Here is a 12,231-nt window from a genome sequence, read left to right on the forward strand (position 1 = left end):
AAAACATACCTGGGAGTTGTTCTGGTTTCCAAAGATGACCCTGGTTCACCCTCTTTCCTTTACTGGTTGGAAAGGAATAGTGGGAAGCAGCCCTAATTCCTAAGAAGGATGAGAATCTGGCCAACCCGTTTCTGTAAACTGCATTTTTGTATCAGTACAAAACCTGAAAATTCTCCATGTTCCTGAAGGGAAAAAAAAGGTCCGCACAAGATAAAGGGTCTTTACATCACTGATGTAATGATGACTTATTTTATGTTATTTATAAAACTTCTTATGCCTCTCTGTTCACTTCAGGGAGTACCAAGACAATTTAACACCAAGCAAGTTTAATCAAACAGCCAATGAATCAATCAACTTGAACGCACCAATTGATTACCAATTCAATCATCTTTAGCTAAAGCTCCAAGCCATTCACTCAGCCATTCTTATTCCTGTCTATCAGCTCCTACATACGTAAAGTCTAAGAAGTCCTAAGAACCTCAGGTGGTCTCTTTAGAGGACAGTCTGGTGGGACCTTACTGCAAGAGTGTGGTTACCCCTTTTCATCACTAGACACCATCTTTCCCCACCCATTTCTGACCTGTTCAGTCTCTCACTTCCCTAGATTCCTTTTCTCCCCTTTCCAGTATGTTTATTGCAGCAGCCTTACTTCCTTTTTGTAGTTTTTCCTGTTCCCCACTACTTCTACTTCATCTCCCTCCTTTCCTTGCTTTTTCTTTCTCCTTCTCTCCTCTGTCTTCCTTCACCTTTGCTCTTCACCTTTGCCCCCCTCCTGCTGCCTCCCTCTGGGACCTGAAGGGAACACTCTTTGATGCTGCCCTTAAACAGTTATGGGATGCTCTCAGCACCCCCCACCCGAATCCTCATGCACCCCCACATCTGGTTTCAGTGGTGTGTTGACTCAACTAAAAAGCCATGTGAGGGCCAACAGCCCCCTTTAGGATCTCTTCATACTACCCATGAATTCTAACCATAGCCATTCTCTTAGCATTGTTACTGAGTGAATTGTGGCCACTTTGAGTTGTATTATAGTGGGATGAGTATATAGTTTCTAGGCACAGTACCAAAATACACGAGTTGATGAAGTTTGAGTGGTTGCCAGACCATATTTGGACTAGATTGGGTGTGATAAAAAAAAATATGGAAGGTGTGGCCTAAAATAGATTAGGAGACTTCTTCAAGCTACCATGATTATACTTATTATGTTTGTCGCACAGGTAGTCTTGATGTGGAAACAGCTCATTCCCATAGGGTCACCATGTAGTGTGATTGAACTCAAAGAGTTCCCAAACTTTAAATTCCTCCAGGTGAAAATGCCAACTGGAGGAAACAATACTGGTGTGACTTGTCTAGAGTTATGGGCTCCACTTTCTGAGTATGGCAGACTTGATTTTGATTTGCTTGCATAGGGGGTGGCTAACCAGTGGCCCTCCTGATATTGTTGGACTACAGCTCCCATCACTCCAGCCACCCTGGCTCATGGGCAGGGATGATGGGAGTTGCAGTCCTGCAAATCTCTGGAGTGCCACAGATTAATTATTTATTAAATTTGTATACCAACCTTCATCCATGGACTACAGGGCAGTTCACAGTATACCCCTGGCTTAAATAATCAGTAGATCATTGTCCTTTATCAGGTTCAGGGCTGGCCAAAGATATTTTGTTGCCTGAGGCAAATGTCAAGATGCTGCCTCCCATATTCTATGTACAGAAACTGATTGGACTGTACTTCAACATACTGTAGGCATTATCCACAGCACCTGAGGGTAGCAGGCTGGTTTAGTGGGCATATGCTCTGAACTCCCAACAGAGGGGAATGACCAAAGGGCTCGGAATATATTGCTGGGGGTTGTGTCACTGCTATGTAAGGCTGTTGCCTCACTCTCCCTAATGGTAGGACTCCCTAATGGCCCTGGCCATGTCCATGCAAATGATGAGCAAATTGGGTCAGTGACTCGCCAGAAAATATGTAAAATTGCTCTAGCCTACTGACTTAGGAAACATTTCTATATGGCATGACAGTCCTGAACCAGTGCAGAAGAGCTAAGGACCTAGTGTGATTCACCTCTAAATGTATTGAGGATTTGTAGAAAATTCAACCACATAACTTCAGAGCCTGCAGAAGTAGCCCCGGTTTCTAGGAAGTTGCTAATATGGTTGTCCAGTTCTTTTGAAGTTTTCGTTGCTAGTCTGGCTACAATCTTTTGCAGTTTATAGCATGGTAATAATAATGGCATTCTGGTAAACAGCCCTATAAACATCTTTGCATAGCATCCTGTTTGTCATTGCCGCTCATCTGAAAGCATTTCCACATTAAGGATGAAACATTCTTGTGCCTTTCAAAACTACATTGTTCCACACTATTAGATAAACTTGTTCAGGGCCATAAAGCTGAGATGGAAATCAGAGGAAGTGTGTTGCTTAAACGTCATTTTGGTTGCCAGGCTGAAACCACTCTAGACAGGAGCCCCTGATGAGAAACAAGAAACAAACAGGAGTCTCTCTCTCTCTCTCTCTCTCTCTCTCTCTCTCTCTCTCTCTCTCTCTCTCTCTCTCCTAAGAAAAATAAAAAGAATTAGAAAGGGAAAACAATATGGGTTGTGGATCCAGAGAGACAATGCAGATTATGATTATGATTAAATTTCTATACTGTATCATCCTTCATCTGAGGATCACAGGATGGTTTACAGTATAAAAACAGAGAAATACGTATCATAGTAACAAACAAACAATACCCCCACAATTTAAAAGGCCATAGATTGTTTAATTAGCCAAAGGCATGGAGGAAGAGGAATATTTTGATTGCCACCTAAAGATATGTATCAAAGGCACCAGGCGAGTCTCCCTGGGTGGTGGAAATTGAAAGCGACTTACTGGATCATATCAAAGATCCTTCAGCTCCAGTACTTGCCAGTGGGGAGGTATGGAAAAATGGAAGCAAAGACAGGATCCCAGTTTACAGGTAATTAGGCAAATGACTTCCAGAAGCTCACAAAAGCAAGAGAGGCTGGAGAGGAGACATCCTACCTGTGATTGTTTCCAGCATCTGATGATGCCTGTGAACTTGGAGGATGCATTCTTAAGCTATTATGATGAATAGCCATTGACAGACCAATGCTCCATGAACCTGTCAGTGAATTCTCCCTAAGTTGATTGTGGTTTACATGGATTTTATTGCTCCAAAGCTACTGACAAGTGGCACTTTCCTTGAAGTACTCTCCATAGTAATTTTGATAGAAGCAGCAGGTGCTGTTTCAACTCAACAGAGGCTTGCATCTTCAGCAGTATGAGCTGATGAATCAGGAGTGGGTTATGCATGAAGCCTGTACAACTGATACACGTGTCTTGCAGTCCCTTGGCTCCTCCTTTATGACATAGACAGGAGAAAAGGAAAAATATGATCTGTGGCTGAAACCCAGCCTTGTATCAACCCAGGAATCCCATTTTCTGGAGCCCATAATTTCCCATATTCTTCCCCATGCTGATGCCATTAAATGCAGTCAAGGGGGAGTTAGGTAGGGGAACACTTAATGAAACCCACAAGCCTTAATCCATAGATACCTTCTCCAATTTTGGCCAAATCATATCCCCCATAGCTTTCTAGAAACAGGTACAGGGACTGTTGCAAAATGTAAGCCCCTGACCCCGTAATTCAAGCACTTCAGTGGCTGTTGACACCAAAATGGACAGCATGACATTGAGTTGTGACAAACTTGACTAGGCCTGAGCTGCAGGGACCAGTTTCTTCTTTATCCATCTGGTAATTAAACTGGAATTTAAATGTTATTTTGGAAATATTATACTGTCCATTTTTGTTTCCAAAAATTTCATCGTGTCTCACACACTTCTTCAAGCATACATCTGCAACCATGAGGGCTAAAAGTTAGGGCTTATTTATTTACTTTCCATGTTTATATATTCCTCTACAAACAGCGTCTAATGCAATCAGTAAAACCAGTCAGTTAAAATAATATTTAAACAGTGAAACAAAGCATAAAACAACATGGCAACAGCACTACAATTTCAGTACCACAGCACACATGATCCAGAGTAGATTTATTCTAATCCACCATAAGGGTTTTTTTTTTTAATGAAATATGAGATTTATAGGAAACTGAATTCTGCACCAAACATCCCACCTTTTGGTTTTCCTGCTCCCCAGCAAAATACACTTTTTCCCAGTTCCATGTTCTAAAAAAAATAAAATCAGCATGCTAGATCTGAAATTTCAGTTTAAATGCAAAGTTTGAACTGAAAATTTGTCCAGAGTTTAATAAGTTACATTAAGAATGCCAAACAAAAATACAAATTGAACTTGGCTGGTGTTATGATCAAGCCATCTACATTTACGTGGACTCTGCCTGTATTAGGAACATAAGAAGTTGCCTTATATGAAGTTAGGCCATCGGTCTATATAGATGTATTCAGTATATCTACACCAACTAGTAGCAGCTCTCCAGGAGGGTTTTAGACAGTGGTCTCTTCCAGACCCACCTGGAAATCCTGGGGATTGAGCGTGGGACCTTTTGCATCCGCAGCACGTTCTCTACCACTGAGCTGCAGCCCTCCCTACACTTCACACTCAAACACAAAATGTAGGAGGATAGGAGTCAAGATAACCAAGAGGGATCTTAGGTTTGAGTTCAGTTCTGGCTCATTGAGAATCTCTCTGAACCCACTTTTGGGTGCGAGTTGAGTTTCATTTAGACTCCTTGCCCTCTGACAATTTAGTCCTATCCCAAGCAGAATTGGCAGGGAGTCTGGAGTCAGTAGCAGCAGGGCCAATCCAGTCCTCCTAATGCTGCGCTTGTACCAAGCTGAGCTCTTTGTTGCCCTTTCCTGTCCCCCTCTCAGTAAGTTACAGGGACATGCAGGGTTGGGAAGTCAGGAGAGCAAGGCAGCCCCAATTTCACCACCATGCCAGCTGCTCTTGCTTTGGGTGTCTCATGCAATGGAAAGATGTGAGAATGGAAAGCAGGACTCTCAAAGTCACCCTTAGTACCTTGCTCTCTTAGTTCAATCCACCTGGACCTGGTCTGAATATGAGGAGATAATCTGGCTGCCTTCTTCATTCATGCCTACCAAATAAGTCCACGTAGCAAAGGTAAAAGGTAAAGGACCCCTGGACGGTTAAGTCCAGTCAAAGGCGACTGTGGGGTTGCAGTGCTCATCTTGCTTTCTGGCCAAGGGAGCTGGCGTTTGTCCACAGACAGCTTTCCAGGTCATGTGGCCAGCATGACTAAGCTGCTTCTGGTGCAGCGGAACACTGTGAGGGAAACCAGAGCGCATGGAAACACCATTTACTTTCCCACCACAGTGGTACCTATTTATCTACTTGCACTGGCATGCTTTTGAACAGATAGGTTGGCAGAAGCTGGGACAGAGCAACGGGAGTTCACCCCGTCACAGGGATTCGAATCGCCGACCTGATCGGCAAGCCCAAGAGGCTCAAGAACCTGCCCATCTGTCTGGAGCTCACCTGAGACTAGTAGACTCAGGGCAGATTCTACCATTAGGGAGAATGAGGCGGTATAATGTTCGGGGTATAATGAAGGGGCAACAAAATCTTAGTTATTTAATTTATTATTGTAGCATTTTTACTCCCAGGAAGGGGCAGTTGTAGGATTTTTCTGCCTCAGGCAACAAAATGTCTTAGACCATCCTTGAGCAAAATTGACTCCAGAAGCTTAATCCTAATCGTGTTTACTCAAAAAGTAAGTCCTATTCAATTCAGTAGGGCTTCCTCCCAGTTAAGCGGGGTTAGAATTTCAGCCTTTGCCTGAAAATGTTCTGCACTGACTTACATAAGTGCCTTTGTTGAGGGCTGTTATTATCTGTTACATCTATCTTTGTATTTTATTTTACTGATTTGTTTTAATGGTGATTAGTAATTTTAATTTACATTTTTTTATATAAAAAAAACCCTTAAGCAACTCTGAGCGGGGCATAAGCCTCAGAAAATTGGGGTAAACGAATGCATAAATGAAATGAAAATAAATAGGGATCCTGGTCCAAAATTAGAACAGTTGGGGTAACAGTTGGACGTTCTGTTAAGGAAAGAAGGTGATTAAAACCTGCCAAAATGAAGCATTTCTAACCCCTTGTAAAGAGTGTATGAAGGGCCAGTGATGATTCTAATCTGTATCTGCAATGATGAGAACACTCCAAATTAATCAAGAATAAAAGACATGGAATAACATGAGATTTTGAGGAGGTCCTCATGAATATGGATTTCAAGAAGGAATCACTCCCTTACCAAGCTTTAATCACTTCAATTGTGAGACAAGGATGCTTAAATCAGACCCAGTGTATAAAAAATATTATAGACTTCCTGTCTTAGTTCACATATTACGTTTTCTTCTACTTACATTAGGATAATGTATTACACTCCCCATTTATGTTTTCACTAACTCCTGGTTAAACTAGGAGTAAATTAGTTCCAAACATGAAGAAAATCTCACTCGGTCTCATGTGTAAGTGCAAGGAAGTTTACTTCTTGCTTGTATACTATATAGCAGTGGCTTATTTTTATAGGTGGGGAACCTTTTACAGCCAGCGGGTTGGATCCTTAGTTCCCTTACTTTTGTGGGCTTAGATTAGGCTATGAGGAAGAGTCTTTGCATTGCTAGCTTGCATTCAGGCAAGCAATTGAAAGGATCATTTGTGCTAACAGTAAGCCCCGCTTTGGCTGATTAGCATTTGACAGCAAGTCTTACTTGCTATGAAACCATTAGGGTAGCATTTTTAGGCTCCCAATTGGTCTGTGAGCCAGATGTCCCCCCCCAACCATTGTTATAATTAACCACAGTTCCAGTTTCTGAAATAACAAACCTTCGTTAGTTGAAAAACAGAAATGAAAGCTTCCAATCAATGCCGAAACATTGTTTAATGTCATGTATGCATGTTGCAGTCATCAACTGAGCATTTTGGGTGCGTGCAAAATACATGAAGTCGAATACCCTATATCTGCAATCCAATCCCATCATATTTTAAAATTGGAATATTAAAGCACCAATAGTTTGTCATTGTTTGGACCAAGCCCATCAGAGAACCAGGTTCAGCCTCTGGTATTTGCAGTTAAAAAGGACCAGGTAGTTTTTGATGGCAAAGACCATGAAGATGCACCTTCAGAGTGGACAATATTGGACTGCTTGGACAAGCAGTATGACTTGTGTAAGGCAACTTTCCCCAACCTGGTACCATCCAGGTGTTCTTTTTCCCCTTTCCTTTTTACTGCAATTCCCACCAGCCCTAGCCAGCACAGGTATATGACACCAGGGCTGATGGGAATGGTCATCAAAAACATCTGGAGGGCATCAGGTTGGGAAAGACTGGCGACTTTATGAATCCCTATGTCAGTCTTTGCTCCTTTTGCCTCCCTTAAAGCTGCCCACAGTGCCTTTTGTCTTCACTGTTTCTACAATCTTCCCAACCTGGTGATCTTCAAGATCTATAGATCTTCAAGAGACTATAGCTCCCATCAGCCCCAGCTAGCACAGCCACTGGTCAGAGATGACAGAAACTAGAATCCAAAACATCTGGTTGGCCCCAGATTAGGAAGGGTGATCTGGATAATCAGTTCTGGCAACTCAGATGCTTTCTGTGGGAGTGAGGAGCAAAGGGTGGGGAAAATGAGCTCCATTTGCTTTTCACTCCTTTCCCCCCAGTGTTCTTATTTGGCCAATTATTATGTGGTGTTTTGCGGAATACTTTCACAGAAATGTTCTGCATTAGAAGTCTGATAACTGTGGCATATATTGAACAAAAACCAGGTGATTTTGAAAATTGCCATAATTTTTGCTGCTTTTGCTGCAAGCCATGTGGGGGCCCCTCCTAAAACTGCACACTTTGCTATTCCTTCTCTTCTTGTTTATTACAAAACTGCATTTGCATTTTTTCCCATATTGCATCTTCACTCTTCCCACACCAGATGGTGCTATATTGCTGGTTCAGTTATACAATGGGACTTGTCTATTTTCTGATTATAAATGATTAGTGTGGCAATTGCGTAGGCTCTTTCATTATACATAGAAGCATTGGAACATTAAAAAAAAATTAGGAAAAGAATTAGACCACACCAGGAGCCTTATTTCACTCTTCCTCTGCTTCTCAAGCAGATGTTTCATTCAGCACATCCTAGCTTCCCCAAATAATAACTGATTTTCCATAGAGAATGTGATGTTATTCCTCTCTCTGATTGTGAACTTCATAAATGTATCCAAAGAGACTGCAGTTTCATTTGTATCTGTGTTCCAGCCCCACAAAACTATATAAGAGATGGGAACGTATGGTTCTCCAAAGGATGTTAGATTCCAGCTCCCATCAACCCCAGCCACTATGGTCAACGGTGAGGGATAGTGGGAGCTGTAGCTCAGCAATTTATAGAGGGCCACAGGTTCTTCATTCCTGAACCACACACATTTCGAATTCCTGTAGTCATTAGCAAACCCAGAAGTTTTATACCTTGGCATACCATAACATTCTTTACAGAAGAGAGATTCTCTCTAGGAAGGAAGATCCCATTTCTTCTCCACTGGTGTTGCAAAAGGGAGGTATGGAATTAGATTCTCAGACAGAATAACTCCCCTCGCTCTGTGTGTGTGTGGGGGGGAGAGAGGACCTCAAAGCTCTACTGTGCACCCAGACTTGATGCACAGATATGTAGTTCATTATTATGTATTTATGCCACACTGGGAAGAAGGCTCACCATTTGGATTTTTTTGCTCAAAGCACCAACATATCTTTGACCATCTCTGGTCACAGCCTTGGTGCAATAGGACCAGAGGTTTCGCAGAACATGAAAATTTCATAGAGAAGTCATCATGGTTTATTCCTGGCTACCAATCATGGTTAAAGAGGAGAGAGTTTAACCACAATTTGGAAGACACACTAAGCAGAACGTTGGCTTAGCTGTTGTGCCACCCTGAGATGCGCTAAAAAGACGGTGGAGAAGCAAAGTAGCTTTGATTTCCTACCTGGGAGAGAATATGATTGCATTGCCATTGTCATGCAAGCATGGCCTTTGTGTGCAGATCTGAACACCATGGGAACAGAAAGCCATTCTTGGTTCTTATGCATTTGATAAATCACAACAAGATGCCTTTCCCCCACTAAATATCTTACGGTGCCTCATCAGATACTTTTTCATTCAAAGATCTGTATGAAAACTAGAATAGACATTGAAAACAGGAATTTGTCTTGTTGAGATAAATATAGATTTTACTATCTGAGGGTGCTTTCAAATACATTATTTATCACAATATTGATATGCTACATAAAAAAGTGTGAGGGCTGTTTGAAGCTTATTCCTGTTTTGCTATTAATTATGTCTCTTGCTATAAAATACATATTGTGTGACATTCAGGCCATAGTACTACACTGTAAAGAAAAGCATATTAGCTAGTGTATTTGAAACCCTCTGTTTTTTGTTAACTGATTTTTGTGTGTTTGCTGCTTAGAGGAGTCTGTTGGTAAAACTGGAGACTGTGGCATTTGTTATAAAGTAGCATTTTTAATAAAAGATCCACAATGACTGTTAGATTGGTCTTCAAAGGATAACTGGAGCAATAAAGTATAGTCACAACTAAATTATATTCTGGGTAGACGTAGGTGTATATCATTAATTGGATGTAAGCACTTTGACCTAGTAGCCGGAAGCAAACTTGAGGCATAATAATTTTTGGAAAGATGAGTTTCCAGTAATATTTCTGGCCCTCAAAAGAGTGCTGGCTTCCTGTCCAGATGATTTTGACTGTGTTGGCTCTTGTTAACCATCCATGACTACAACTCACTGGAGTTTTATGATGGGCATTAAAGAAAAAAACCTGTCTCCATTCCGGTGACGGTGGATCTGCAAGAATTCTATGGTTTATATCCAGTGTTACTCTACTCAGGGTCGATATATTGAAAATAATGAACATTACCAACTAACATCCATTTATTTCAATGGGTGTACTCAAAGTAAAAGTTAACTGGCTAGACCACTTCAGATGGTACTCAGCTTTTACCCAGAGTAAATTTACCCAGAGTAAATTTACTCATTGAAATTAATGAACATGACTTAGTTAGGTCTATTAATTCAGTGAGTCTGATCTGAGTAACTTAGCTAAATACCATCCTTTAGTTGCATGGCTATATTCATATACCATTGAATGCTATGGGATTTATTTCTGAGTAGACATGTATAAAATAAATCCTGACTGTATTACTTTGGGCTGCTGGGACTCATGAATTATTTATTTTTACATCTGTTTCCCACCATTCTTTGAAGGAGATCAGGACAGCTTTCGTGTTTCCCAATCTCCTGTGTTCTCCCTGAAGCATTGTGAGGTAGGCTAGGCTGAGTAAGAGAAAGCTATTGGTCCCAGATCACCCAGCAAACTTCATCTGAAAATGTGTCTTCCTGGTCCTTCAGCAGGCATTCTACATGTGCATCCAAAATCCTGAAGCAGGTCTGTGAGCTGGTAAATTTATAATTTTCCTATCCATCTTTTCCATAGTTGCTTACAACATCAATTTAAATCAATTTCATACAGCAGAACAAACTAAAAGTAAACCCTAGAACTATAAACCTGAAAATCTAAAACAGTAATACTGTCAAAACCAAAGTGGGACTTTGTAGTTTAGAGAAAAGGCAAGTAAGAGGCAACATGATAGGCATTTATAAAATTATGCATAGCTTGCTGAAAGTAGATAGAGTTTCTTCTATCTTTGATAGCACTAGAAGCCACAGATATCCAATAAAGTTGGAAGGTTCAGGACAGTTAAAAGAAAACACTTCTTCATGCAGCGCACTGTAAAACTCACTCCCACTGAAGGCAGTGATGGCCACAGACTTGGGTGACTTTAAAAGAGGATTTGACAAATTCATGGAGCATAAGGCTATCAATGGCTACTAGGCACGATGGCTATGCTCTGCCTCCACATTCAGAGACATTATTGCTTCTAAATGCCAGTTGCCGGAAACCATAGAAGATGAGAGTGCTCTTGTGCTCAGCTTGAGAATTTTCCACAGGCATCTGGGTGGCCATTGTGAGAATAGCATGGTGGACTTGATGGGCCATTGGTCTGACCAAGCAGGCTCTTCCATTCTTGAAGTACATCTGTCCCTCTGTCTAATTCGTCTAAATTAATGCCCTCCAGAGGTTTTGGACTACAACTCCTGTTGTCCCTGAGGCTTATTGGAGTTGTAGTCCAAAATATCTTGAAGGCATCATGTTGAGGAAGACCTTCCAGAACAGATGGACCTTGCAAATACATCTGAAGCACAGAGGGAAGAATGCTGATGAACCTTTCGGGAGATGTGATTCTTCAAAGCTAGGACAATTGTCAAGAAAGACCTGTTCAACACTATTTATAATGTAAACTCCTGAAAGGGAGAGCAGTTGGAGCATGACTCTCAACACAAATCTTAAAAGGAGAGTGGGTTCATGCAGGAGGAGGGAGCTTTGTAAGATAATGCTAGTTGCAAGCCATGAAGGTATTTAAATGTAAAAATCTTTTGAGCCTGGAATGTCCCTGGTAGCCAGTGTGGAACTAGTTCAATATGTAACCACTTGGGAACTGAAATGGGCTACTCTATCTACACCCACTGAATAGTCTTTAAGGGCAGCCCCATATAGGGGTTTCCACATGCATTAGTATGGATCTGCACTGCAATGAACATCTAGATTCCACTGAACGATCTGATTAGATTTTCGTATTTGCTTTGGGGTCTGCATCCTCACCAGAGACCACCAGTTGTTAACACTCATCTAGTTGCCCATGACTAGAACTGGATGGGAGCCAAGATTTCTTCAGCCTCTATTTCTATATTTTTAAAAAAGGATGTTCTTTGCTTAAATGTGCAGTTCTGTTTGAAAACAAACAAACAAAACTGAATTAAGTAGGAAAGCTAATGTATTTGTGAAAATCCTTGGTAAATTTAGGAGGTTACTGATTGCAATGTGATCATTCAAAGCAAAGATATAAAGCAAGTATGCAAGAATTCTCGGAGAGGGCAGGTGGAACGCCATTACTCACCCTTCTGCCAGCTGTCAAAGGTTGTTTGTAAGTGAGGTCATATGATGTTGACTGTATGGTTGAATGGCTTATTTGAAGTAAAGATGTGTGATCTTTGAATGAAGATATTAATGATGTGACAAAAAAATTAGGGGGGGGAATGCTCATTTCAGTAGGGACTATAGTTGTAGTCATGTAGTAACAAGTTAAATGCCTAAAGTAGCTGTAAGG

The 12,231-nt window shown here is 41.2% G+C and overlaps 1 long non-coding RNA gene across 1 annotated transcript in view; it reads right to left on the bottom strand.

The window, feature by feature from the left end:
* Positions 1-1,799: 1,799 nt before the first annotated feature.
* The window catches only part of LOC309353455, a 64,117-nt gene continuing 53,685 nt past the window's right edge, over positions 1,800-12,231 (bottom strand). The window contains exons 2-3 of the long non-coding RNA XR_014161869.1: positions 2,875-3,365; positions 1,800-2,470 (exon numbers count right to left, since the gene is read on the bottom strand). This is a non-coding gene — a long non-coding RNA (uncharacterized lncRNA). The remainder of the gene's footprint in view (positions 2,471-2,874; positions 3,366-12,231) is intronic.

Source organism: Podarcis melisellensis, assembly GCF_964234715.1.
Source record: "Podarcis melisellensis genome assembly, chromosome: 12".
NCBI lineage: Eukaryota > Metazoa > Chordata > Lepidosauria > Squamata > Lacertidae > Podarcis > Podarcis melisellensis.